Source organism: Nuphar pumila, chromosome 15, assembly GCF_984573655.1.
Source record: "Nuphar pumila chromosome 15, dmNupPumi1.hap1.1, whole genome shotgun sequence".
Classification (NCBI taxonomy): domain Eukaryota; kingdom Viridiplantae; phylum Streptophyta; class Magnoliopsida; order Nymphaeales; family Nymphaeaceae; genus Nuphar; species Nuphar pumila.
The window spans coordinates 53519642-53547395 of record NC_143263.1 but is presented as its reverse complement, the minus strand read 5'-3'; positions in this window follow the sequence as shown (position 1 = coordinate 53547395).

The following is a 27754-nucleotide window of genomic DNA, read 5'->3' as shown; positions in this document are numbered from 1 at the left end:
ATCTTTGTGAACCGTTTGCAAAACAAAATTCCAATTTCATACAAGGAACCCTTAGTTCAGGGAGAGCTTCGGCGGAAGTTCGCTTTCATTGTGACCATAATTTCGTACTAGGCCATTTCATCATGAAGGACCCTCTTTTCATGGAGAGTGTGATGGACTCGCTCCTTCATGACCAATTCACCGACCTCACCATTACCGGCCCCCTTTCCATAAGAGAAACCTAATATTAGGAAGTTTTGACGAAAGCTTAATTTCTCTTCGAAAGTTCGTTTTGCAAACACCTCCTCTTCAGGGAAGAGAGGAGTAATTTCTATTTTGAATTTCTGAATCTTCTCCTTTGGGGAAAGAAGAAGAAAATTTATGTCATGGATGCGTTGCGTTGTGCTTCAAATACTCGCTTCCACAAAGGATTTCAAGAAAATCTTGCCAATTTGTCATTAAATATTTGTTGATTTCAAAATTTTTATTGCACAAAAACAATACCTTAGAATACCTTCAGTATTATTTCCGAAAGGTCAAAGCTTTCGTGAAAAAGGATTCAAAATTCAAATTCTTTCTATTGGCCAACCAAAATGATGAAGAATAAATCCTCGATATGACCAGCAAAAGGAAATTGAATATTGTTGCAAAGCCATAAGTGATCAGTATTGATCGCAGTCAATGGCACATTTTTAAAGATCATTCTTGGAAAATAAAGCAGTCAAAATATCCTGGGTGATACAGAAAAATCCATTCAATCCCTATATCTCCTCAATCACCTAAAGTTGTAATTTTATATCTGCAAAAGGGATCTCTCAACTGTCGTCAAGATGAAGGCAAATTAGGCGAGTAGACCCCCGGGGCCAAAGAAGATTTGAATCATCTTCAAGTTGACGGAGTTTGTGACAGATCCTTCCAAGGAAAGTTCAGAGCACCGTCAAGATGAAGGCGACTGCGATGAGCCTCCCGACAAACCCTAAAAGATATTTAATTTCTGCTATCACTAAGAGATTTCCAACCCATGAGCTAATAACCGTCAACATAATCCCTGAGTGAAAAGAAGGATCTGAACATCTCTGAGATGAAGGAGTTTGTGACGTACCCTTCCCAAAAAAAAAAAAGAGAAAAGTCAGGACATCTTCAAAATGAAGGATGATGTAATCCCCAAAAGCCTAAGAGAGCTCTATATCTGCCAAAAAAAGAAAAACAAAAGTGGGCAGAAAGATCATCATGAGAAAAGAATCTCAGGATATCAGACTGCTGAATCTGTCAAGAATCTTCTTTAAAATTTGTGAAATTCTATTATCAATATTCCTTCACCAATTGCTTTCACAATATCAAGAATACTCTCTTTTCTATTCATATCAAGGAAATTGATAGCCTCCTTGAAAGAAAGTCAATTGCAAGAAATTTGAATTCGAATCTTGATTCTACGAAGTTAAGCCCAGTCGGAGGTAATACTTCAGGTAGAAAAGAGGGAATATTTTCAAAACAATGTGCATCATTTTAAATTATTTTGAATCAACAATAATTTTCAACACTTTGACAATATTTTCTAGCTATCCTGGCGTGAAGCGAGAGCTTGAGGTTCATCTTTGGCGCATCCTGACATCAGTTATTATCCCTTTCAAGGACTTGATAACGGGAGTTTTCTAGATTCCTTCCCTTCTGTTGGTATAATCTGAGCGCATGGGCTCTCAGATTCGCACACTTCCCTGTGTCCCCATTGTCCCACCATAGATAGTCCAATTTCGGATTGAGGTTAAGCCACCAATCATTTTCTCGCAAAAGGTCACCAATTTCAAAAGTTATTTAGTCTCAGCAATGAGGCGCCCAAAATCAAACCCCTTTTCAAGCTTTAGGGACCCCAATTTCATCCTTTTGCAAAACCCCTATCGGATTCATTATGCGAAAATCCGAAGGTTCCATCATGGTTTCTTCCTTCGAGGATTCCATTCATTTTCCGCCCAATCAGGATAAGGGTATAAACCTGAGCCTCATTCAAAGAGGTATTTCAATTCCGCCCAATCAAGATAAGGGTACAAACCTGAGCCTACTTTGATGAGGTATTTCATTTTCCGATCAGGTTAAGGGTTAAACCTGAGCCTCATTTTGATGAAGTATTTCATTTCTCGATCAGGTTAAGGGTTAAACCTGAGCCTCATTTTGATGAGGTATTTCATTTCCTGGTCAGGTTAAGGGTTAAACCTGAGCTTCGTTTCTACACGAGGTATTTCTTGTCCCATCCAGGTTAAGGGCAAAACCTGAATCTCACTTCTTTTGAGGTAAAATTTTTCTTCTTTATTCTCCATTTCATATCTACTATTTTCATCAGGGCTAATATTTTCATATCTAGTCAGATCCTTCTAACTGGGGCATTTTTATAGCCCAAATTTGGTGTGTTTTTCTTTGCCACTAAGCTCCTCTTCAAGCCAGCTTAGTAGCAAAGAGGGGCATTTGTAAACACCATAAATTTTCCTCATCCACTTTCAAACAATCCTCCTCGTGAAATGCCAAGCCTGTTAAGTCAGTGTAGGAGTCAAACCCCAAGTCAGTTTCAAAAAATCAATATTTTACCCATTTTCATTAGAAAATTTACCATTTTACCCCTAGGTCATCCCAAACCCCAGTTAGTCGGAGTCAACTAAGCTCATTGGTTAGTTCAGAACATTTAGAATATCATTCATTTCAAATTCATTTGAGCTCACAGTGAGAAAGTCATTTTCATTTCTGATCATTCCTGCCAAAATGGGATCATTTCTTCAGAAATGAGCTTATTTCTTGCCCAAATCCAAGTCAATTATCTCTAAGTCAGTCATTCACAGTCAGTCATACTCCTCTGAGTCTAACTTGAGCTCACTAGATGTTCAAGCGCTCCAGTTTCAGTTCAAAACCATTTCCAAGTGTCCAGGAGCCCATTTTAGTCCATTTAAGCTATTTCAGCTGAAATTGAGTTGAGTTCAGCCAATTGAGCTAGTGTTCGAGCTTCGATTTTAGTTCATGTCAGTATTATTGACCTTTTTTTTAGCTCAAAGTCAGCTCAAGTTCGTAATTCACTTCACTCCAGTGACCATTCCGTATCATTTCTCTAAAAATGGACGCTTTTCTTGAAAATTCAGTCGGAAAGGTTAGTTGAGTCAGTGCCTGGTCAGTTCATTTGAGTTTTGAAACTCTAAAACCCAACTCAATCTAGCTCATCTTAGTTTAATTCAGCTCCAACCCTAATTTTTAGTGTCACTCTAGCCCAATAGAGTCCCAAAAACCATTTCTTGAGCTATTTTGCAAATTTTATCAATTTTAACACTTTTGAATCGGTACAACTACCAATCGGGGTCTAACATCCAAAATTCTTCATTCAGGGTCTGCATTTCGCATGTCATTTCTCATCATTTCATATCATTTCTCAGCATTTCATCACATTTTCGTAATCCAGAACTCCGGTTTTATAAATTTCAATCCAGATTGAGTTTTAAAAGTTTTTAGAAATCAATTTCAAACCTTAGGTTTCCAAAATTGACATTTTTACCCCCAAGATTCTAAATTTGGAAATATTTTCTTGAGAAAAACAATCTGAATTTATTTCAAACTCAAATTTTCAAATTCTACACTGGATTTGCTTCGCAACGGGGTATTGAACTTCAAAATCCGAGATCGTTTCAAAAACTGCCAAAAATAGCTCATTTTGTCTCAAAATAGATTTGGAAGCATTTTCTTGAGAAAAACAATCTGGATTTCTTTCAAAATTACATTTTTAAATTTTATATTGGATTTGCTTCGCAACGGGGTATTGAACTTCAAAATCCAAGCTCGTTTCAAAAACTGCCAAAAATAGCTCATTTCGTCTGGAAATTTTCTGAAAGACTATTTTACCCCTCTAATCGTCAAAATGAATTTCAAAAGTGGAATTTGGACCCGCTCTGAGATGGCCCACTCATTTACATTTCCGTTTTATTAAAAAAAAAATCTTTTATTCCTTTCAATTTTCTTTTTATTTGTTCATTTTTGTTTTTTTTATTTATTTTGCGTTTTAGAGAGGTGGGACCCACAAGGTGGTCGCCCAAGCCTCCACCCCACTTTCCATTTTTTTCCCTCATTTTTCTTTCCCTTTTCCTTTTCCCCTCCTTTTCTTTCTTTCCTTTCTTTTTCCCTTTTCTTTCTTTTTTCCTTCCCTTCCTTCTTTCCTTCTTCCCTTCCTTTCCCTCTTGCCCAGCCATTCACATAAACCTCTTTGAGCTTTCTTTTCATTAAACCTAGAAAGACCTAAGTATGGAATGATTTAAGCCCTAAGTCCAAAAGATAAAAGAAGAAGAAAAGCATCTCACGGCTGCTACCTTTTTCTCTCTCACCTCTTCCCATCTCTCTCTCCCTTGAACTCTCTCCCTCCCCTTTGCTGCTGCATCCACAACAATCACCAACTTTTGGCAGCCACCTCCAACTTCTCCCTCTGTAGCAGCTGCAGCCACCACACAAGACACCAGCTGGTCCATCATTTCCAACTCCATCAACGGATCTAGCTCCGCCAAGGTCCATCATCTTCCCCACCAGTGCAGCAACCCTTCTTGGCAACGCAGCAACATCCTCCAAGCCACAACACCTCCATTCATGACAGAAAAACCTCCATCTTCTTTAAGCTAGCAGCAACACCATTGCTATAGCTTCCCTTCAGCCAACCCAAGGTAAGATCTTTATTTTTTTTTCTTTTTTACTCTTTTATTTCCTTTATTGTTATGCTTAAGGCTACATGGAGTAGGGAATCCGTTCAATGAATGAACTGGATTTTTTCTTTTCACAGCAACATCAAACATAAGAGTTTGTGTACCCCCTTCGTGATGGTTTTGATTTTCATGTTTTATATAATTTCATATTTAAAAATTGCATTTTCATTATGCATTTTATTCATTTTATATAGATTTATTAGTAGTTGATGTAGAATCCATAGAATTTCAGTTTTGTGCAAAGTCTATATGTTATGTCATGTGAGTTATTGCACCAATAAATTTTGTAAATTTTAGAGTAATTGGGTCTACATATCTTTGTTTTACTGCTGAAAATTTGAGTTTGTTCGGGTTTTGTAACCCATCTAAACCGATCAAATTTTAAATCGGGTTTTTTTGTCTCTCAGAATTTCCAGTTTGCGCTTTAGCAGACAAGAACCTCCGGCACCACCCTTGTGGGAGATCCGGATCATCCTCAAAAAATCATAGTGGATTCATAATTTAATCTACTAGTGATCTGGAAATTTTGAGGTTTTTCCAATTAGTTTTGAGCTCTGTCAAAAATCGGATTTCCCAGACTCTTGGGAAAATCTTGATTTTCCTTCGTTAGGGTATAGACAGATCCTAATGCACCAAGTCCATCCAATCTGTAACTTTTATGCAACATCTTTAAACATGAAAGTTGTTCCTAACATAATTTACTGTCATCTCCCAAAATTTGGGAATTTTTGGATCTGTTTCAGTATTTTTTATAGATTTTTAATTTCTGTCTGACAGATTTCAATATCCAGAAATCTCAGAGATTTAGGTCTCTGATAACAGTATGGCCTTTTCCAAACCATAACCCGAATCCCAATGGTGTCAAAATATAAAAAATTTCCATGTATGTCAGGGACAGTTTCCTACAAATTCAGCCCTTTTACCATCTGTCTGCCATTTTTCTCATGTTTTCTACCGAAACCTGTCTGTTTCCTTCATTTCCTAGAGTCGCCGGATTCCGATCCGACTTGCCGGAGTGGCACAGCTCCGACCATAGGTCAAAATCAGAAAGTGTAAAATGAAAAAATCCTTGCCTTACTGTCCTTTGTCACCCCATAAAATTTGGGAAATTTTTATGGAAGTTTGATATCCAAAATATCCTTTTGTATCAGCATTTTAGGCAAAAATAACAAAATTTAGGGGTTTTATTTAAATTTTCATATTTATAATTACAAAAAAAATAGATTTTTGAGCTTAATTCTGTTTTTAGGGTTATTTTAGGTGTCCATGCCAAATTTGACTTAATTCCAAGTTCATTTTCTCTATGTGTTAGTTTATCTTTAAATTCAGAACCGAAAATCAAGTTAAATTTGATATTTTATTATATTTTCGCTATTTTAGGGTTTTTATCATGTACATGAGCATGTAAAATCATATTAGAGTTCATTTCAATGTCATTATCATTTCACATTTTCCATTTTTGCAAAATTTATTTCAGAAAACCCTGGTTTCAAGGCCATAGTCTTGTTATCGGGGGTATTTTGGTCATTTTGACCATAATTTCGAAATTTCAATTTCTAATTTCATAAATTTTCATGACTATCATCATATTTCATCATATTGTATTTGATTTATTTCATTTGATTTCCAAAATTCCAAAATTTACAAAAATTCTTTTAGAAAACCCTGATTTCAAGGTCATCATTGGTATTTTGGTCATTTTGACCCCAATTTCGAATTTGCAAGTTTATTTTTGAAATATATTCATTATTTATCATGTTTATATCAAAGGGGGTATGAATTTGGGTTTATATTTGAATAATATCCGATAATTTCCAATATTTTCGGATAAATTCAGTAAAACCTACATTTTTGTGCTAACATTGTTTTCTAGTTTTGCAGAAATATTCAAGAAGAAGAATTAGTTTTATCTTATTTTATTTCAATTCAATGTAATATCAAATATAATAATTTGGAATAAGAATTTACATTTCTGTATAGAATAGGATTGCATTGCATATAGTTTGATTTCTAAAAAATCCAATATCTGATATATGCTGCATTCATGCACATTATTTCAAATTCACCATGGTTTACACGAATGACACATGCACAAGCTCTTATGGAGTTTATAAACTCATTGGGATTCGTATTTATGACCATAGTCAGAATACGAAGAAAACCAAGATTTATGATCTTCATATTAGCCACATTCAGCCTACACTCTTAGGCTAACTTCAAAATGCACTGCATTTCTCAAAGTTTGAAAAGGATTTCCCAATTCCTCAATGAAATTCCCTTTTAAAATTCATATTCATTCATTCATATCATTCAAATTGCATTATTTTCAAATTCATTTTCCAATTTCAATTTCAGAAAAAATCAATTTTCTCAAGGATCTACCAAGTCTTTCTCAGGATTGGATTTTCCCAGAATTCTAAATTTTCAAATGAGATTTCAAAGTATTTCCCAAGTTCAAATCAAAATTTTCCTATGTTTTAACATTCTCAAATTTCAAAATCCCAAGTTTTCAGAAATCCATTTTCTCAGAATTCCGTTTTCCTAAGAATTCATTTTCCCTTTCAGAAATCCCTTTTCCAATGAACTTCCTGATTTTCTCAGAATTTTCAAATCCATTTCCTCAAAAAAGCAATTCCAAATTTCAAAATCAATTTTCTAAAGTTCAAATTTTCCTAAGAAATCACTTTCCAATGCAAATTTCTGATTTCCAATGAAATTCAATGATTTTCTCAAGAATTCAATTTTCAAGTACTTTTCCAATTAATTTTCAAGCATATTTCAATTCTCCAAAGCATATTTCAATTTTCAAGTACTTTTCCAATTACTTTCAAAATTTCATAGCACAAGCCTGATCCTTTGTGCATTCTAGAAAAAATAGAGCATAATTTAGCTATTTGAATCGAGTTAAAGCACATAATTGGTCCTTGGTTCAATTACCCCTGGTAAAGGCGCCAGGAACGGCTGAACCTCGTACCGACAGGCGGATCCCATTCCACGGAATTTTCCCGCAAGTTTTCAAAACGGAGGCGAGTTAATTTTCAAAAACCATTTTCAAAACTTTGGTCGAGTTTGACTCGCGAAATTCGTTTCTCTCTCGCAAGGGAGGGAAAAAAATTTTGTGATGATAACAAGGTCTCACTTGACCTTAATTTTTGAAAAGATTTAAAAGATTACTCGCCTCCATTTTTTTGAAATATTTGCGGGAAAATTGGGAGACGGGGCTCGCTCATCGGTATGATGTTCGACCGTTCCTGGCGCCTTTACCAATGGTAATCTAATCAAGGATCGAATTTATGCCTTTTTGCTTTGCCTTAATTTTGTCTAAGAATTTATTCTAAGTAAAAAAATGCACAGAGAATCATGCTTGTGCAATGTAAATGCAGAAATGTATGCTTTTGAGAAAACACTTTTGGAAATCTGAGATTTTCCAAGTGATTATGAAGTAAATGTGATAAGCGAAATGAAGAAATGATTTTTGAATAGTTGAATTTAACTTAGAACTTGAGATAGATCTGAAAAGATGTTTGAAGTTCTAAGTCTTTGAAATAATTAGAGTTGGGAAAATAAATCTTGAATTGAAAAGAATGATTTGAAGCTGAGAGAAAAAGAAATGATGTTTCAGAGTCAGAAATGGATTTTGAATTTGAATTTTGAACCTGGATTTAGGAGAGGAGATGAAATTTGAAGTGGAATTGAATTCCAGATTCGAAGTTTGAAATCAGGATGGAATTTGGATTTGAGAAATCCAAATGGAGTTTAAAAATAGAATTGGGTTTAAGAGATCCAGATGTGATCTGAAAACTGGAATTTTGATTTTTAAATCTAAAATTGGGAATAGAATTGGATTTGAAATCTGGAATTTCAGTTGGGATTTGAATTTGAAGTTTGAATCCTACATGGAATTGGATCTAAAGTCTGGAATCCAAAATGGGTGTTGGTTTTGAAAATCTAAATCCGAGGTGGAATTGGATTCCAGATCTAGAATCTAAGATGAAATTGGATTTTGAAAATCCAAATGGGACTTTAAAGATGGATCTGGGTTTTGGAAACCAAAACTGAATTTAAAAGTGGGCTTTAAACTTTAGGAAAATCAAATTTTTGAGATTCAGAATCAATCTCAAAACCTTGATTTTCAATTGAGAATCAAGACTCAATTTTTAGATAGAACTTTGAGGATTTTGAAAAATAAAGGAAAAACTTGATTTTAAACTTGTATTTTGAAATCAGGAGATGAATCTGGGAATTTCAAAGTTTAAATTAAACTTTAAGATTTGATCTGAGATGTTAAATTGAATTTGAAGTTGAATCCTGAAAATGAATTTGTAATTCCAAAGTTGAATTGAACTTTGAAATTTGATTTGAATTGGAAATGGAATTTTGAATATAAAAATGAATTTGAAATTTCAAAGTCAAATTGGACCTTGAAATTGAATTTTGAATCTTGAAATGAGATAGAATTGAATTTGAATTTATAAATAAGAATTGATTTGAGAAATGAAGAAGGTATTTGAAGAATGTATCTCAAAATCACTTGATTTTGGAAAAGAATGTTTTGAAAATATGATATAATTCTATCCTAAATGATTAAATGAATTAAAGAATTTAAAATTTGGTTTTAAAAATCATATCTCATTCTTTAAATGAATTGAATTAAGATTGAAAATATAATACATCTCTGACTATGGTCATAAGATGTATTATATAATAATCATACTTAAATTCAAGTAAAGAATAAAATACATTTTTTGTGCCCTTATAGAGTTTAAAATGAAATTAGCTCTCAACATATTTTGACTATGGCCATTGATATATATCTTGAATTAATTTTAAATTAAACCCTGATAAAAGAAGAAAATATTTAAAAACATGATGATTTTTTTTGAAGAGGGACTCCGTGTGGGTCCAGTGTTATTTCATAAAAGATAAAAACCATAAGTCTTGTTCACACCTTGACTATGGCCATTGATGTGAATCGTTAACTTAGGATTTAATCACCTTTTTATGAAATGGTGCACGTGCCATTCGTGTTCCCATTTGTGAGTTTTTGCAATAAAAGAGAAGAATGATACGAAAACGAGCAATCTCTAAGATACCTACATGCTCATGCATTCTAATCTAGTGCAAGGAAATGTAAAGTCCTCATTATAGTCTAGCTATTACAACTCGAAATTGAAACTGAGATTACAATTTCTAGACTAAGAAGAGGAATAGCCCCTTTCATATATTTCCTACAAAAAGGTAGAGTTAGCATCCAAGCAAATATAACATATAGAAGGAGAACTGAAAAATACAATCATCAAAATTAAGGATATATTAAGATATCTATCCTAATGGAGAAATGAATACATCCCCCGCCATGTTTAAACTAAATGAATGAATGCATGTGGCATATTTAAGTAGAGAAAAAAAAGATTCCTCATGATGTGGTGAGATGAGATGGTATATAGGATGCTGGATAACTCTAAGGGCAATAGAGGCTATCTCTAAGAGGTAGGGCCTACATATATATGAATGGAATGAAACAAGTCAGGTACCGATTCATATACAAGTGTAATGAATGTAATGGCCTGCAATATATGGATGAGATGACACCAGACGAAGGGATCAACATAAATGAATGCCTTATTAGATCATCCTGCAAAGATAATATCATTCAGTAACATGAAACCAGAGATTCAGTGCCATTCGTCCAACATAAAATGCAGCCAAAGTCACCGAATGACAGCAGATGACGATTATGTTCTAATAGGATTGCAGAATGTAATGCACAAACTATGAGATGAAGGGCAGGGTGAAATGATGTCTAATGATGCAAGGCAGCAGAAAACATATAGTTAATTAATGCATAATGAAAATGCAAGGGTGACGATGATGAAAGAAATGAACTCATTGATGAAATGAAGTGCATGATACAGGAAGACCCTGTACAAGGTATATACAATTTGATGTGGGTACCCTATGCATATAATCAAACTGGAACTCACAGTGAGAGGTTGATGGAGATGAAGTTGGTGAAATAGCTGAGAAAGTGCAATGAGATGATATAGGTAATGAGGTGCAGCTGAGTTTGGAAGGTGCCATATGCTGGGCTTAAAAGGTATACAGGTGAGTGAAGGGTGTGGAAGTATTGTTGCCATGTGGTTGAGATGCTATGAAGTGATGATAGCAGTGACTGCGCAAGTCTTGTTGTAGAGGTTATAGTGGATTGTGTGCTCGGAGCGTGGAAGTATGTTGTGAAAGGGGTGAGTTATAAGCAGTGGAGCGCAGACAGTGCTGTTTGCAATGAATGAAGGAGGCATGGGTGATTTGTTGATATTGAAGCAACTATGCTGATGCTGATGCCATATCTAATATGGGTGGAGAGCAGGGAAAGATATGTTTGTGATTGCTGAATGTGAAGTGTTAAGAGCTACTGAAGTGGGGTGCGAAGGTGCTGGTAGGAGAGTAGATATGATTATAGTGAAGTGATGTTGAAAATATGGCTGGAAATATGATGCAGGAGGTGGAATATGTGATGATATGTCAGATATACAGGTGTAGTAATATTATGATGTGAATGAATAGTGGTGCTTGCAGGAAATACACATGGTGGGAATGGTGAGTGCATTCATTAATAGCAAATGATAGGTAAACGTAAGTGTTGAGTGATGTGCAGCATAACAGTGGAATGAGAGGGCTATGGGTGGATATATGAGGTTGGCAGTAAGTTTGACAGGTGAGGTGCCGATGATGCATTTGTAGAAGGAATGTAGGAGATGCTGTGTGGTGTAAAAGTAGTGACAGCAATGGCTGTAGGCGCAGTGTTCATATTCCCTCCTGCATCTATCATTTTACAGAAATGTGTTGTGAATGCAAGAAACAAATACAGTAAAAAAAATGCACGGCCATTGGCATTTCTCACTGATTAATATTTATAATATGAGGAGGGTCATCCAAGAAGCCATGTCCTCTGTCATGGCTTTTACCCCAAATAGTAAGCTTTGTTCCTTGTTATCTTTCAACCATGTGACCCAGATGTAATGTAGTAGATCAATGATATATCTTACGCAATAGCAAACTGGCATACAACGGGTCATTTGCAATTACAACAAATTGACTTGCTGAGCATCAATTTCTATCAAATGACTTTATCAGCTTCAGCAGGTGGGATTTAGTAGCGTTAGATCATTAGTTTTGTCTTTGTTTACAGCTTTCAATGTCCCTGCATAATGAATAACCAACAAAGGGGCTGCCTTCTTCTTCTTTGGAAATCCTCCCCTCGCCTATAGATATATTTTGTTATCAGCATCCAACAAGCCAAGTTGCTAAGATTTTACTGTTACCGGTAGTGTAACTTCTACACCAGGCTTCAAAAGGGGGTGTGATGGGGGTTTGTGTAATGGTGGTATATGTAGTGAGCTGGAGATGTGTTATGATAACTCAGAAAATCCATATGCTAAAAATTGATAGAACAAGATTCCAGACGTGTTGATGACACAAAAAAAAAAATTTATAATGAAACCAATGAGAAAGTAAACGAATAAAGAGAACAAAACTCAAATTACAGTGGTAAATGTATAGTGAACTTGATATAGGGAGCCTAAACTAAAATCATAGAAACTATGACAGAGGATTGAATAGTTGGGTAGTGGATGTACAGGGAATAAGGTACAAATGCAAAAGTATAGCAATATGGGAGACATGTGTGTAATGTATGATGGGAATGAAGCAGAGGTTACACAAGTGTACAAATCTTATAATGGAGGCAATGCCGTGACTTGGATAATAGCAGATGCGGGGGAAAAGTATATGGTCATAGAAACTGAAACATGTTTAGGATCGATTGTCATCCATGGCGTTGTGGATGGCATCCCAACATTCATGGAAGATGGAATTCTTCTGTCACTGTGAGAGTCATGAATAGAGGAGATACCAAGAGGGGAAGGGATCCCGTAATGGAAAATCATGAATAGGGTGAACTAACAATTTCACCCAAACTATTAGGCTTAATACTTAGAACAAACATCTCTGGTTTTGTTATCATCGCAAAATTTTTCCCCTCTCTTGCGAGAGAGAAACGAATTTCGCGAGTCAAACTCGACCAAAGTTTTGAAAATTGATTTGAAAATTAACTCGCCTCTGTTTTGAAAATTTGCGGGAAAAATCCATAGAATGGGATCCGCCTGTCGGTACGAGGTTCAACCGTTCCTGGCGCCTTTACCAGGGGTAATTGAACCAAGGATCAATTATGTTCTTTAACTTGACTCAAATATCTAAATTATGCTCTATTTTTTCTAGAATGCACAAAGAATCAGGTTTGTGCTATGAAATTTTGAAAATAATGCAATGTTTGAGAAAATATGATGTTTGCTTTGGAAAATTGAAATATGCTTGAAAATTGATTGAAAAAGTACTTGAAAATTGAATTCCTGGGAAAATCATTGAATTTCATTGGAAATCAGAAATTTGCATTGGAAAGTGATTTCTCAAGAAAACTTGAACTTTGGAAAATTGATTTTGAGATTTGGGATTTGTTTTTCTAAGAAAATGGATTTGAGAATTCTGAGAAAATCTAAGAAATTCATTAGAAAATGACTTTTGAAATGGAAAATGGATTCTCAGGAAAATGGGAATTCTGAAAAAAATTGATTTCTGAAAACTTGGGATTTTGAAATTTGAGAATTTTAAAACATTGGAAAATCTTGATTTGAACTTGGGAAATGCTTTGAAATGTCATTTGAAAACTTAGGATTATGGGGAAATGAAATCCTGAGAAAGACTTGGAAATTCTTTGGAAAACTGATTTTTTTGAAATTGAAATTGGAAAATGAATTTGAAAATAATGCAATTTGAATGATATGAATGGATGAATATGAATTTGAAAAGGAATTTTATTGAGAAATTGAAAAATCCTTTTGAAACTTTTGAGAAATGCAGTGCATTTTTTAAGTTAGCCTAAGGGTGTAGGCTGAATGTGGCTAATACGAAGATCATAAATCTAGGTTTCATTCATATTTTGACTATAGCCAAAAATACAAATTCCACCAAGTTTATAAACTCCATAAGAGCTTGTTCACGTGCCATTCGTGTCAACCATAGTGAATTTGAAATAAATGCACATGAATCATGCATCAAGTATTGGAATTTACATAAATTAAACTATATACAATGCAGTCCTATTCTAAGCAGAAATGTAACTCTTATTCCAAATATTACATTACTTTTTACATTGAATTGAATAAAATAAAGAAATAAAACAACTAAGTCTTCTTCTTTAATGCTCCTGCAAAACTAGAAAACAAGGTTAGCACAAAAATATAGGTTTTTCTGAATTTATCCGAAAATATGGGAAATTATCGGATATTATTCAGATATAAACCCAAATTCACATCCCCTTTGATATAAACATAATAAATAATGAATAAATTTTGAAAATAAACTTGGAAATTCAAAATTGGGGTCAAAATAACCAAAATACCCTTGATGACCTTGAAATCAGGGTTTTCTGAAAGAATTTTTATAAATTTTGGAATTTTGAAAATCAAATGAAATAAATCAAATACAATATGATGAAATATGATGATATGCATAAAAATTTATGAGATTAAAGATTGAAATTTCAAAATTTAGGTCAAAATGACCAGAATGCCCCTGATAACAAGACTATGGCCTTGAAACCAGGGTTTTCTGAAATAAATTTTGCAAAATTGAAAAATATGAAATACAAATGAGATTGAAATTAACCCTAATATGATTCTACATGCTCATGTACGTGATAAAAACCCTAAAATGTCGAAAATATCATAAAATATCAAACACCTAAAATAACCTTAAAAACAGAATGGAGCTCAAAAATCTAATTTTTTTGTATTTTCTTAATATGGAAAATAGTTAAAATCCTAGAAAAATCAAAATTTTGCCTAAAATGCTGATTCTAAAGGGGATTTCGGATATCAAATTTCCATAAACATTTCCTAAATTTTATGGGGTGACAGAGGACAGTTAGGAAAAGATTTTTTCATTTTACACTTTCTAGTTTTGACCTATGGTCGGAGCTGTACCACTCCGGTAAGTTGGATCGAAATTCGACGACTCTAGGATTTGAGGAAACAGACAGGTTTTGGTAGAAAATATGGGAAAAATAGTAAACAGATGGAAAAGATGCTAAAATTATGGGAAAATGTCTCTGACAAACAGATAATTTTTTTATGATTTTGAATTATTGGGATTCGGGTCACGGTTTGGAAAAGGGCACACTGTTATCAGAGACCCAAATCTCTGAAATTTTTGGATATTGAAATTTTTTAGACAGAAAAGAAAATTTCAGGAAAAATGCTGAAAGAGTTTAAAAAATCCTCAAATTTTGGGAAATGACAGAAAAATATGTTAGGAACAACTTTTGTGTTTAAAGTTTTTGCATACGAGCTACGGATTGAACGGACTCGGTGCATTAGGGTCTGTCTACACCCTGACAAAAGAAAATCAAGATTTTCCCAAGGGGCTAGGAAATCCGATTTTTGACAGAGGTCAAAACTAATTGTAAAAACCTCAAATTTCCAGATCATTAGTAGATTCAATTAGGAATCCACTGTGATTTTTGGTAGACAGTCTGGATCTCCCACGAGGGTGGTGTCGGAGGTTCTTGTCTGCTAAAACAAATATTGGAAATTCCAGGGTGTTCTAAACCAGGTTCGGAATCCGATTCAATATTTCATTTTTTGGGGCAGAATACGAATCTCAAAAGATCTTCATTTTTTTTAGATGACCACTAAGAAATGTATGCATCCACCCTAAAAAGTTCACGATTTATTGAATACATTCAAAAATAAAATAATGATATTCTCATATGCATGAAATCATGATTGACAAGCTATCAATGGAATGCCTAATAAAATCTAACCTAAGCATGAAAGATGAATAAGATACAAAACAAAAAAATAAAAAAAAATGATGCTATGTTTGAAACGTGAACTCAACAACACAGTATGAGGAAAATATTTTCAAGGAGGCATGATCATCTATATTCGATATAGCTTTCAAAATGAGAAATTTCATCCATTAGATGGAGGAATCTCACCATTTAAGTAACCAGTGGGTCCTCTTATTTCTACCATTCGAAGTCACAAGGAAGGATCTGCGACTTTCGAGAGTTTGACCAGTCCTTTGGCTAGCATGAATTCAAGGGCTTCTTCAAGCATTTGCTTCAAAGGAGTGAACTCACGATCATTACTCCAACCTTTGCGCTTTATCTTTTCTTTTTGCGGAAAGTTAGACTGAGACGACTTGTCATTCTGCTTGGAAGACCTTTTCCCTTGAGCTGTGTTGTGGTTCTGGCCACGCTTGTTGTCACTTTTGTTTCTTCTGTTGCTGTCATGATCATTGTCAGAGGTATCAACTGCATGAGTGAACTGCACTTTCTTTTTCTGGTCTTGGATGCTTCTGGCCAAAGGCATGCCCTCGTAAAGCCCGCTTTCTATTCCTGCCTCGAGCCTTTCGGCTCGCTCAATCAATTTGATAAAGAATTTTGCTAGAGAAGTGGCAATGAGGCTTCTCAGGGGCTGAGAGAAATTACTGAGGATTATCTGCAATGCATGCTCCTCTGGAATGGGAACTTTCATCTTGTTGCAGGTGCTTCTCCATCTGTGGATGAATTCTCTTGCTCTTTCAGTCTCATTCTGTTTTAAGTTGTAAAGGTGATTGAGCGTAGGTGAAGCTTCAGTGTTGAATAAGAAGTGCTCAATGAACAAATTTACCACTTTATCGAACTCTCGTAGTTCGATAGGATTGATGTGGTCAGCATACCACCTGGCTGCTGCACCCTCTAGACTGCGGAGAAAACAGATAAACAGAGCCCTGTTGTCTTTTCTGAAACAGCAACATTCTGCATAAAATATGGCTAAATGGGCTTTAGGGTTGCCAGTCCCATCAAACTTGAGAAATTTACTAGGAAGGTTCTCCAGGTTATCGTCCCCATCTAGACCATCGTAAAAATCTTCGCCAGTGTAAGTCTACTTGCCCTTATCCTTGGCTTGAATATCCTTGATCGCTCGATTCATCTCCTTTATCTGCTTGCTCATCAGGTCCTCTGCTGGAGTCCTAGACTTGGGTTTGTTGACGGATTTGGGCTCTTCTGTAGCTATCTTTATGGACTGTCTCAGAGGATTCTGTTGGTAAACAATCTGCTCTTCCTCTTCTGACTCTTCCTTGACTAACTCTGATTCCTCAAAAGTAGTGTCCGGCTGTACCTTCTTCCTGATGATTCTGACTTGCTTTTTTATAGGCTTCTTCCTCAGTTTGCTTTTAGGAATTGCCTCTTTTAGATTGGCCTCGGCTTGCTCCGACATCATCATCGCAATCATCTTTTGGAACATACCATACATAGCGGAGTCAATGTCATCTCCTTTGCTCTGACCCTGTCCCCTGACTGATTTAGGAGAGTTCATCCCTTCTGTCTCACTGTCGCTGTGTTGAGGAACTGTTTCTTTTCCAGCTCTGGTCTGAACCATTTTTGAATATCATCGCTCTCTCTGTAGAGGAAAGTGGAGTTTTTTAGACCGAAGAAACTTTTGGAGAAATTTTGAAAAAAAGAAGGATTAGGTTGAAATCTACTTAAAAAATTGTATCCATTACTAGGGATTGAGTCACCACACAATTCGTGACAATTGCGTTGTTTTACTCTACGAGGGAGAGTAACCAACTAAAACACGAGGAAAATGCTTATTTTGAAAAGGATATTTCTTGACACAAAAGAGATTTTATTTATGAAAATATAAACAAGAATATAAAATCAGAAGAGAAATAAAAAAAGATAAAATTTGAAAATAAATGGTAAAGATTTAAAGTTTTGAAGAACTTGCAGGCAGGATCAGAAGAATTTTAAAGAAATTTAGAAGAAGAGGGGAAAATATACCTGGATTTCAAAAACAAAAAGGAAAATTTGAATAATATATACCCAAGGTTTTGGAAAATATAAGGGATATAAAATATCACACAATCGCAGATATACAATCAAGGATGTACAAACAGTACTCCCTAAAGCTGACTCTATATGCAATATTTTAAAATGGCTGATAGGACCTTAATCCTAACTCTAAGATTTAGATCATCTGATTCCAATCAAGGTATGCCGATATACTCAAGCCGAAGCTCGAAGTACGTGGCATAAAAATATCTCTTTGGTTCTAAGGTAATGGCTTCTCCAACATCCTTGAGCACCTACTGATATACCTCGGACTATGGCCCTTAGGTACGTGGTAGGGGGGTGCGAACCCAAATAAGTGGTCCAGTTGTGAGGCTCTCTCCCGAACTATGGTTCAGTGAGACAGCCCAGCAACATGAAGACCGGGACAATATAGGTAGGGGATGTTTTCAAATACATGATCAACATGCAAAATAAAACCAGAAAGCTCTAATGCAAGTCTTAAAGAAGATAAATTTAAATGAAAAGAAGCATATACTTGCATACATTGTTTAGATTCAATCCCTAAAATTGAGGAGAGTTGTATTTCAAACCTAAATCTAATGTGAACATTGAATAATCTCCTCAATATGGTCCTTCCAAACCATACTTAGATCCTATATGCAATGATGTCAGCTTAGGACAGAGTCTAGGCTCCTAAGGTTTGCATGGAAATGAAGCTGACATAGAAGAATAAAGACTTAGAAAATATTAAAGCAAAGCAAAGGCATAGATTCAACCGGACGAAGACGAGTCCCATCTCGGTCGCCAAAACTGTGATCATCGCAAAAATTTTCCTCTCTTGTAGTCTTTCTCTCTTCCTTCTCTTTTTCCTTTCCAGCCTCTATTTCCTCCTTTTTGAAGGGAGAAAATAAAAAATGGAAAAGAAGAGAGAAGAGAAAAGAAAAGAAGAGAGAAGAGGAACTCTTTTGCGGGGTCTCACTTGACCTTGATTTGAAAATATTTAGAAAATTACTCGCCTCCGTTTTGAAATATGTTGCGGGAAAATGGAGAGACGGGATTCGCTCGTCAGTACGAGGTTCGACCATTCCTAGCGCCTTTACCAGGGGTAATCGAACCAAGGATCGAATCTATGCCTTTTGCTTTGCCCTAATATTATCTAAGAATTTATTCTAAATCTAAATGCACAAAGAATCATGCTTGTGCAATGCAAGGATATATGCTCTTTTTGAAAATGATTTTGGAAATATGAGACTTTCCAAGTGAAAGTGAAGTAAATGTGATAAAGATATGATTTAAAATAGTTGAATTTAACTTAGAACTTTGAGATAGATCAGAGAAGTTCTAAGTCTTTGAAATGATCAAAGTTGGAAGAATAAATCTTTGAATTTGAAAAGGATGATTTGAAGATGAGAAAAAAAGAAAGAAAGGAAATTTTCAAAGTCAAAAATGGACTTTGAATTTGAATTTCAAGCTTGGATTTAGGAGAGAAGATGAAACTTTGAAGTGGAATGAAATTTCAGATTAGGATGGGATTTGAGAAATCCAAATATAATTGAGAAATAAAATTGGTTTTTGGAATTTTGAGAATCAAGATAAACTTGGATTTTGAAATCTGGAATGAAAATGAGATTAGATTTGGGGATGGAATTTGATTTGAAATTTGGAATTCAGGATGGAATTTGAATTCAAAATCTAGATTCTAAATAGAATTGAGATTCAAGATGAAATTGAATTCTGGATTTAGGATCCTAAATGGGAATTGGATCTGAAATCTGAAATCCAATGATGAAATTTGGATCTGAAGTTTGGAATGGAATTTGGATTTGAAGTCTGAGATCCAAGATGAAGTTGGGTTCTGGATCCTAAAATGGATTTTGGATCTTAAGTCTGAGATCCAAGGTGAAGTTGGATTCTGGATCCTAAAATGGATTTCAGATCTAAAGTCTGAGATCCGAGGTGAAGTTGAATTCTGGATCTAGAATCCTAAACGGGAACTGGATCTCAAGTCTGAGATCCAAAAGTGGAGATTTATACTTGGAAACCTGGATCCAAGTTGGATTCTAGATCTAACTTTGGATTTGGATTCTGAAAGTCCAAATGGGACTTTTGAAGATGGATCTGGGTTTTTGACAACCCAGTTTGAATTTTAAAATTTAGGAAGAGTCAAGTTTTGAGATTCAAAATCAATCTCAAATTTCGATTTTGAATTTGAAGGTAAGAAAAACAAACTTGATTTTTGAAGCAAAAGATGACTTCAAAGTTAAATTGAACTTTGAAGTTTGGATTTTGATTTGGAAATTAAAGTTTGAAAACAAAATGATTTAGGAATTTCAAAGTCAAATTGGACTTTAAAAATTGAATTTTTGGATCTAGAAATGAGATAGAATTGAATTTGAATCTATAAATAAGATTTGATCTGAGAAATGAAGAAGAAGAATCACTTGGAATTTTTGAAAAGGGAATTTTGAAAATATGATATAATCCTATCCTAAATGATGAAATGAGTTGAAGGATTTTGAAATTGAGTTTGAAAAGCATATTTCATTCTTTAAATGAATTGAAATAAGATTGAAGATATAATACATCCCAGACTATGGTCATTGAATGTATTATATAATAATCATATTTGAATTCATGTGAAGAATAAAACATATTTTTGGTGCTTTTATAGAGTTTAAAATGAAATTAACTTCTCAATATATCCTGACTATGGCCATTGATATATGTATTGAATTAATTTTAAACTAAACTCTGATAAAAGAGGAAAATATTTGAAGAAAATATGATGAATTTTGAAAAGGATCCAGTGTTGTTCCATAAAAGATGAAAATCCTAAGTTTTGTTCACATCCTGACTATGTCCATTGATGTAAATCATCAACTTAGGATTTAATCACCTCCTATTAGAATGGTGCACGTGCCATTCATATTCCCATTTGTGAATTTTCCGAAATAAAGAAAAATGATGAAACAATTAATATTTACATACTCATCCATTCTAATTTAAGAGCTAGGAATGTAAATTCTCATTATAGTCTACCTATTACAATCTTGATTTTTGAATGAAAATTAAAATTCCTAAACTACAAAGAGAAAGTAAACTTTCTACCTAATTCCTGCAAAACCAAGATTAGCACAAGGAAAAGGTAATGGAAGACATGCTATTTTAATGCAAATGCTTATGCTTACTCTGAATGAAGAATACATATTCAATATGCTAAATGTCACACCTAGACCAAGAAGGAAATATGTATGTGTTATCTATGTATATACATGATTGCCTAGGGATGATGAAGACATGTTGTGAAAAGGAACACCCCAGCCTTCATTGGATTGATGTGAAGGAGAAGAAGCTACAACCGTTGGGTGCTATGACAGGTTCTAAAGGGAGTTTTAATGCAACATATAACTCCAAAGGGATAGTGTTGACAGTATGGTTGTAGGTGTGTACATGTAAGATACGTGGTTAGGGTAATAACAATGGGTGAAACATGCTGATATGGTGTTGTAAGAGGTGGTAGGTACACAATGTGCTGGAATGTGACTAATGTTACAACCAACTTATAAATAGTGAGACTATATGCATATGGGTGGTGGCTGTATAGGTGTGGAAAATGGGCAACATTTCAATGGTTCTCATATACACCCAAAATGCCTTTATAATTTAACTGTTGTTCTCAAATTAAATTAGACAATTAACTGTTTCAGTGAATGTTAAATCACTATGAGTGGAGATAGACAATTTAACTAATGAAAAAAAAAATCCAATAATGGCAATGCAGAGGCAAAATCGATAATGTTAAATGCATGATGATGAACAAGACAAGATAACCAAGCAACTTCCATTACCCAAGGTTGTGGAGATACATTGGTGCAGGAATAATAATGAAATTTTCTGAATAATGATAACGCATTGCTTACTTTCCCTATCACGTAAAGACAAATGCCACAATGTATGAACGGATTTATCAAATAATGATCCACATACCAGAAGAAGGTGGAAATTAAACTTACTGGGCAATAGATGATCTACAGGGCATGAACTTGCAGTGAACATCGCTACTACCCTAATATGACTACACACATTCTTGTAAAAGGAAGAGTCCAGCAACTTTTAAATCGGCTGAAAGTAGGCATAGTGCCGTAGCAGTGAGAATGATGGGCTGCTGTGAGGACTTAAAACCCAACATTGATGTTATCAAATTGATGCCCCTGTTTATCATGAGTTTGGTCCATGTCTCCCAAAACTGATATGTTAAAAGACCCTCTTGATAGCTTCTTTCAGTATTTTACCAACTGGCAAACGACCTAGAGATACTGTTCTCTGAGTTAATACCCCAAGTTTGTTGGAGGTTAACTCCCAGTGATGCAAATTTCAGTTGATCAACACCTCAAGGCTATTATTTTCTAAGGTTTTCAACAGTACTTGATCAGTAAAAAAAAATTTACAATAAAGCAATTCCATGGAAAAAGCATAATAAAATCCATCTAAAAGGGGGCACTGAAACTTTAAAAGGAATACAACAAAACTTAAAGTGCATAAATTAAGTATGAAACTCAAGGCATAGTTGCTACAAAACCGAGATGATCGATTCCAAGGTCAACGAGGCTCAGTGATTGCTGAAGTTTGTGGTAGAACCCTTGGTCCTCAAATGATCAAGTAAAGGTAGAAACAGACTCGATGCTTGAAACAGTGTGTGATCATTCATTGCCGATGCTCTTATCACCAAAAGGCAACTGCCTTGTGTCTGATAGTGGAGCAATGGCCAGTGAAGGTTCTGCTGAACCGTGAGTGTATGACAGGTTTGTGGAGGATGGGTAGATGGTGGAGTGGAAGGTTATAGCAGTTGAAAGATGTACGACGCTCTTCAAGCTTGTGATCCAAGGTGACTCTGCCATTAAAATTGATGCAGTCTATTGCCATTTTCAAAGGTATTTCTGGAATACTGTCAGTGTGTACATGTCAAAAATAGAATGGGTTTCATGGTATCCATCATACACGGATTACTTAACTAGAATAACCACCACAGAAACTTAAGATTAAGCTTGATCTTTGCACTCCAAAGGCATTTTCATTACATTATCATTATGGGCATATAAATCTTAAAATGGGTTTCATAGTATTTATAATACAACGCTTCTCAGCAAGGATAATTATCACAGAAACTATAAAAAAATTAGCTTAAACTTTGCAGTCTAGAGGTGTTTCTAGAACATTATCATTAAGATCATATCAATATATACACACTATTGAACTATTGGCCACGAACCAGATTTTTTTTTTTTTAAAGCAACATCATGGCATTATCTTAAAATAACAGTTCATCAGATCACTAATAATCCGCCTATTCACATTCAAGAAAAAAAAATAGTAGGGAGTGGGTGCTTACCTTGATTCTTTTGGTGTTTCTGTTGCATAATGGCTCCATACCAACGTAGTTGGTGCTGGGGGTTATGGCTATGCAGGAAATTACAAGTCCATGTTAAGACTTTTCACCAAACCCAAGTATTGCTTGATGAGAGCCCATTCAGATATGTCTCTCCTTCAGTAGGGGACTGTTATTGAAACTGGTCCAAAGCCGTTGCTGGAGCAGAACTGTTTTAAATGCTGTTTGTATTGCAATGACATAAAGCACAATCAGACAACTCGGGTTGCTCATTGATATTGACTGGTCGAACATCCTGGGATATCCAGTCAGCTGTAATTTTGTGGGAACCTTGATGCAGAAAGAAATAGCCGAAATGGATCATGAAGGGGCGACTGATGCTGATTTCTGCAACAATCCTATTCCTAAAAACCTTCCTGAATGAACACCTGTAAGATCATTTACTGAAACATCTGGGCTATTTAGTCCAGACAAAATTGAAGTCTCAGATTCTATCATTACAAATCCAGATGATCTCAAAATGTTAATAAGTAACTGAAAGTAAGCTGAATCATCTCCTCAGAATCTTGGGGCTGAGAGCATTGTTGTAAAGAAGGTATAACAGAACATAGGAGCGAGCAGAAGAAACTTACTCAGCAAACATTCATAGCAAGTTCTATTGCAGAGAAATGGCCTCTGCTAGTTGAGCTCAACAAATTGCATTTCCACCGTATGTACATATGAGATTTTGTTAGGTCCATGGTGCCAACCAATTACATTTCAACCAGTACATACAGATGCACTATTCTTGTTCCATATCTTCACAATGTAAATGATTACAAAACGTCATTTGATCACTTCAAACCTTTTGATTACCAAAGGCAAAAGCTCACGCTGAATCCCAAAGCCATGTGATGCTTACAGTTGAAATTTCACAGTAGAGGTAAGGACAAACCTCATATCGGATTCCATGGGTGGATTCGCAGTGAAATCAAGAGTAGATGGATTTCACTGCGGATTTGATCCAAGCAATGCTGAATCATATTGAGGATTAACAGGCCGATGATCCATGACAACGCCAATAAAAGAATAATAAAACAGAAAATTCAAATTAAGCCATCAGACACCATGAAGATGTAATGAGGCGAGACACGATTAAAATGAATGAGATGCAGTAAATTATATGGATGAAGCGTAAAAAGGAACAATCAAATATGAACTAAAATGGGGAATGGAAAACAGATTGGGAAATAAAATTGGCTACAACTAACCTATAATAACAGATATGATGAAAATTGCAGAAAATTAAAGTATATAATTCTATGAAAAGGGGTGTGGCCAACAATGGGGCCAAATTTTTTATCGCAAAACACAAATCAATGCTGTCATAAATAGTTCGACATTGTGCATATTGCTTCAACCGAAAGAAAAATAAATAAATAAAGAGGAAAATAAATTGTTAGAATCAGATGATTTTGTTAATGTCGCACTATTGTGGATCGATTCACTATAAACAAATTGGTGCCACAGGAGGTGCTTAAATGAGAAGATGAAATAGGAAAAATCAAAGAAAATCAGGGATAAATGGAGAGGAAAGGAATACTTACCGTGATTTTGCAGAGGTTCTGAGGGAGAGCCGTGGCTTCTTACCCAACTCTTGAGGGGAAGCATTAGAGGAGGCAAAATCATCAAAGCAATGGAGCATATGTGGAGGTGGATGAGGGATCATCGTGAAAGAGGGGATCGATCCCCTGTTAGTGGGACCAATGAGGAAACAAGGAAGGAGATCTGCGATCGGATGCAGAGGTGGGAGCTAGACAATTAGGGCTTAATGTAGGAGGGTGGAAGACAGGACGTGAAGAAGAGGGAAATGGTGGAACGCGATACGCGGAAGGAGAAGAGACGAGGGGTGCGGGGGTGAGGAGGCAGTCCTTTCATTTTTCCCCATCGCGTCCCTCTTAAAGAGGGGGAAGATGCTTCTGGAAGGAGCCATGCCGTTGGGGATCAACGATGGAGAAAAGGGGTTTCGGAGATGGAAGGTTTGCGCAAGAGTGGGAGAAGGCCAGAGAGAGAGAAGGAGAGGCGTCACCCCTCCGACCTCTTTACAAAGAAACCCTAAAAAGTTTTTGTAATTTTTTTTTTCGAATTTTTCAAAAAGGAGGCTCTTTTACAAGATTTTCTAAAAAAATGTTTCTTCATAAAAAAATGTTTTAAAAAAAAGGTTTTTTAAAAAAGGATATTTGAAAAGGAGACTTTCAAAATTGTTTTTATTTTTTTGTTCTTTTCTTCATTTTCTATATTTTTTTGATATTTTTGAAATAAAGCCCTAAAATTTACGAAAACAAAGATTTAAAACTATTTTTTTTGTATTTTTGAGAAATATTTACAAAAGTGTTTTTCCGAGAATTTCAAGCCATTTTGGGAAAATTTCTTCAGAAAAAATGGGTTTGGACCCAAGTTTTTGAGAAAATATTCGAGTTTTAAACCTCGAATCGAGGAATATAACTCGATGGATTCAAACGGATACCGGACGAAATGTCTGAGCTTTTCAAAAGTTATTTTGGTAATTTGATTTAAAATTGGATAACAAAGCTCAGATTTGAATTTTGACAATGGATCCAGATCCTGAAATCGAGTCAGATATATAAAATGGATTTAATTTCAGTAAAACCTGAGAAATGAACTAGTATTTAGATTTAAAACCAAATCAATTACCCAGAAAATGGGATCAGGGGCAAAAAGGAAATATTTAAAAGATTTTGAAAAATTTGGGGTGTTCACACCAAGTCAACTGGGTTCAGCAGGTTCGAACTCAGCCCAAGTAGGCTAAGTCTGGGTTCAGAAATCCAAACTAAAATCTGGACCGAAAAGGACTTTGACTTTGACTTCAAACCCAACTAGGTTCAAGTCAAGTCTACTGGGTTTGGACTAGGTCAAGTGGGTTCAGACCTAGGTCGGTTGAGCTAGGACCAGGTCAGGGAGGCTAGGACCAGATCAGGCAGGCTCAGACCAGGTCAGGCAGGCTCAGACCAAGTGGGCTAGGTAGGGGAGGTTTTAGGAAGGAGGAGAGAGAGAGAGAAGGTTAGAAAGGGGGGGACGATTTTTTCTAAAGGGGGGCACCTTTATTTATAAAAAATGAAACTTGGCCCCCAAGTTTCCCTTTTACCTTTATGCCCTTAGCTTTATTTTAATTCCAAGAGGTTCCTTGGTGTGGGGCCCACATGGAAATTCCATGGGATATTTTTGTGGGTCCCACCAGATATTTTCTAAGGAATATTTTTGTGAGTCCCACCAACATTTTCGTTGGTCCCGCAAAAATTTCGGGTTTTCGGTGAGTCCCACCAACATTATGAGTCGTCAGTTTATAGATAATGTAGTTGAGGTCCGTAGGAAGGGTGATAGAATTTTACTTATTAAATTAGTATTAGGTACGGATATTATTAATATTATTAGTGTTTATGCACCTCAAGTAGGTTTAGATGATTCCATTAAGCATCAATTTTGGGAAGATTTAGATGGAGTAGTACAAGAGACATCTTATGGAGAAAAGCTTTTCATCGGCGGTGACCTTAATGGACATGTAGGCATTAGTAGGGATGGATTTGAGAATATCCATGGAGGCTATGGTATAGGAAAAAGAAATGAAAGTGGAGAAAGGATTTTAGATTTTTGTTTGTCCTATGATATGATCTTAGCAAACACTTGGTTTAGGAAGAGGGAGTCTCACCTAGTAACATTTAAAAGTGGGGTTAATACGAGTCAGATAGATTTTTTCCTACTTAGAAAGAGAGATAGGGGTTGTTGCATCGATTGTAAGGTTATACCAGGAGAAAGTGTAGCTACACAACATAGAGTCTTAATTTTAGATCTTAGAATTAGACAATGCCGCAAAAGGGATAGACATAGGATAGATCCTAGAATTAAGTGGTGGGCACTGAAAGGAGCTAAACAAGGAATGTTTGTAGAGCAGGTAGTTAAGGAAGTTGATTGGTGTCTCGAGGAGGATTCAGAATCAATGTGGAATAAGATAGCGGGTGGTATGAGAAAAGTAGCTAAGGAGGTATTGGGTGAGTCTAAAGGCGGTGCACCACTAGGTAAGGATACATCATGGTGGAACGAGGATGTCAAATTAGCTATTAAGGTTAAAAGAGAGTGTTATAGAAATCTAAGTAAGAGTCGTGATAATGAGAATTTGGAGAAGTATATGATAGCAAAGAAGGAAGCTAAAAAAGTTGTTCGAAACGCGAGGGCTAAGGTATATAAGGAGGTTTATGACAAGTTGGATACCAAAGAAGGTGAGAAGGATATTTATAGGCTTGCAAAGATGAGAGATAGGAAATCGAAGGATTTGGGTATGGTTAGATGTATCAAAGATGAAACGCAAAGGGTTTTAGTCAAAGATGAGGAGATTAAGGAGAGATGGAAAGATTATTTTGATAAGCTATTTAATGATAGTCATGCTCAAGATCTTGGAGACTTCTCCATTCCTTTTCATGAGATAAATCGTGACTTCATGCGCAAGATTCAAAAGAAAGAAATTGCAGAGGCTTTGAAGAAAATGAAATCAAGAAGGGCAGTTGGCCCAGATGGTATACCTATCGAGGCTTGGAAATGCTTGGGAGAGAAAGGTTTAGAATGGTTGACAAATCTTTTTAACTTGATTTGGCGAACAAATAAGATGCCTAATGAGTGGAAGAAGAGTACTTTGGTGCCTTTATATAAGAATAAGGGTGATATACAAGATTGCACAAACTATCGTGGTATAAAACTCATGAGTTATACTATGAAACTTTG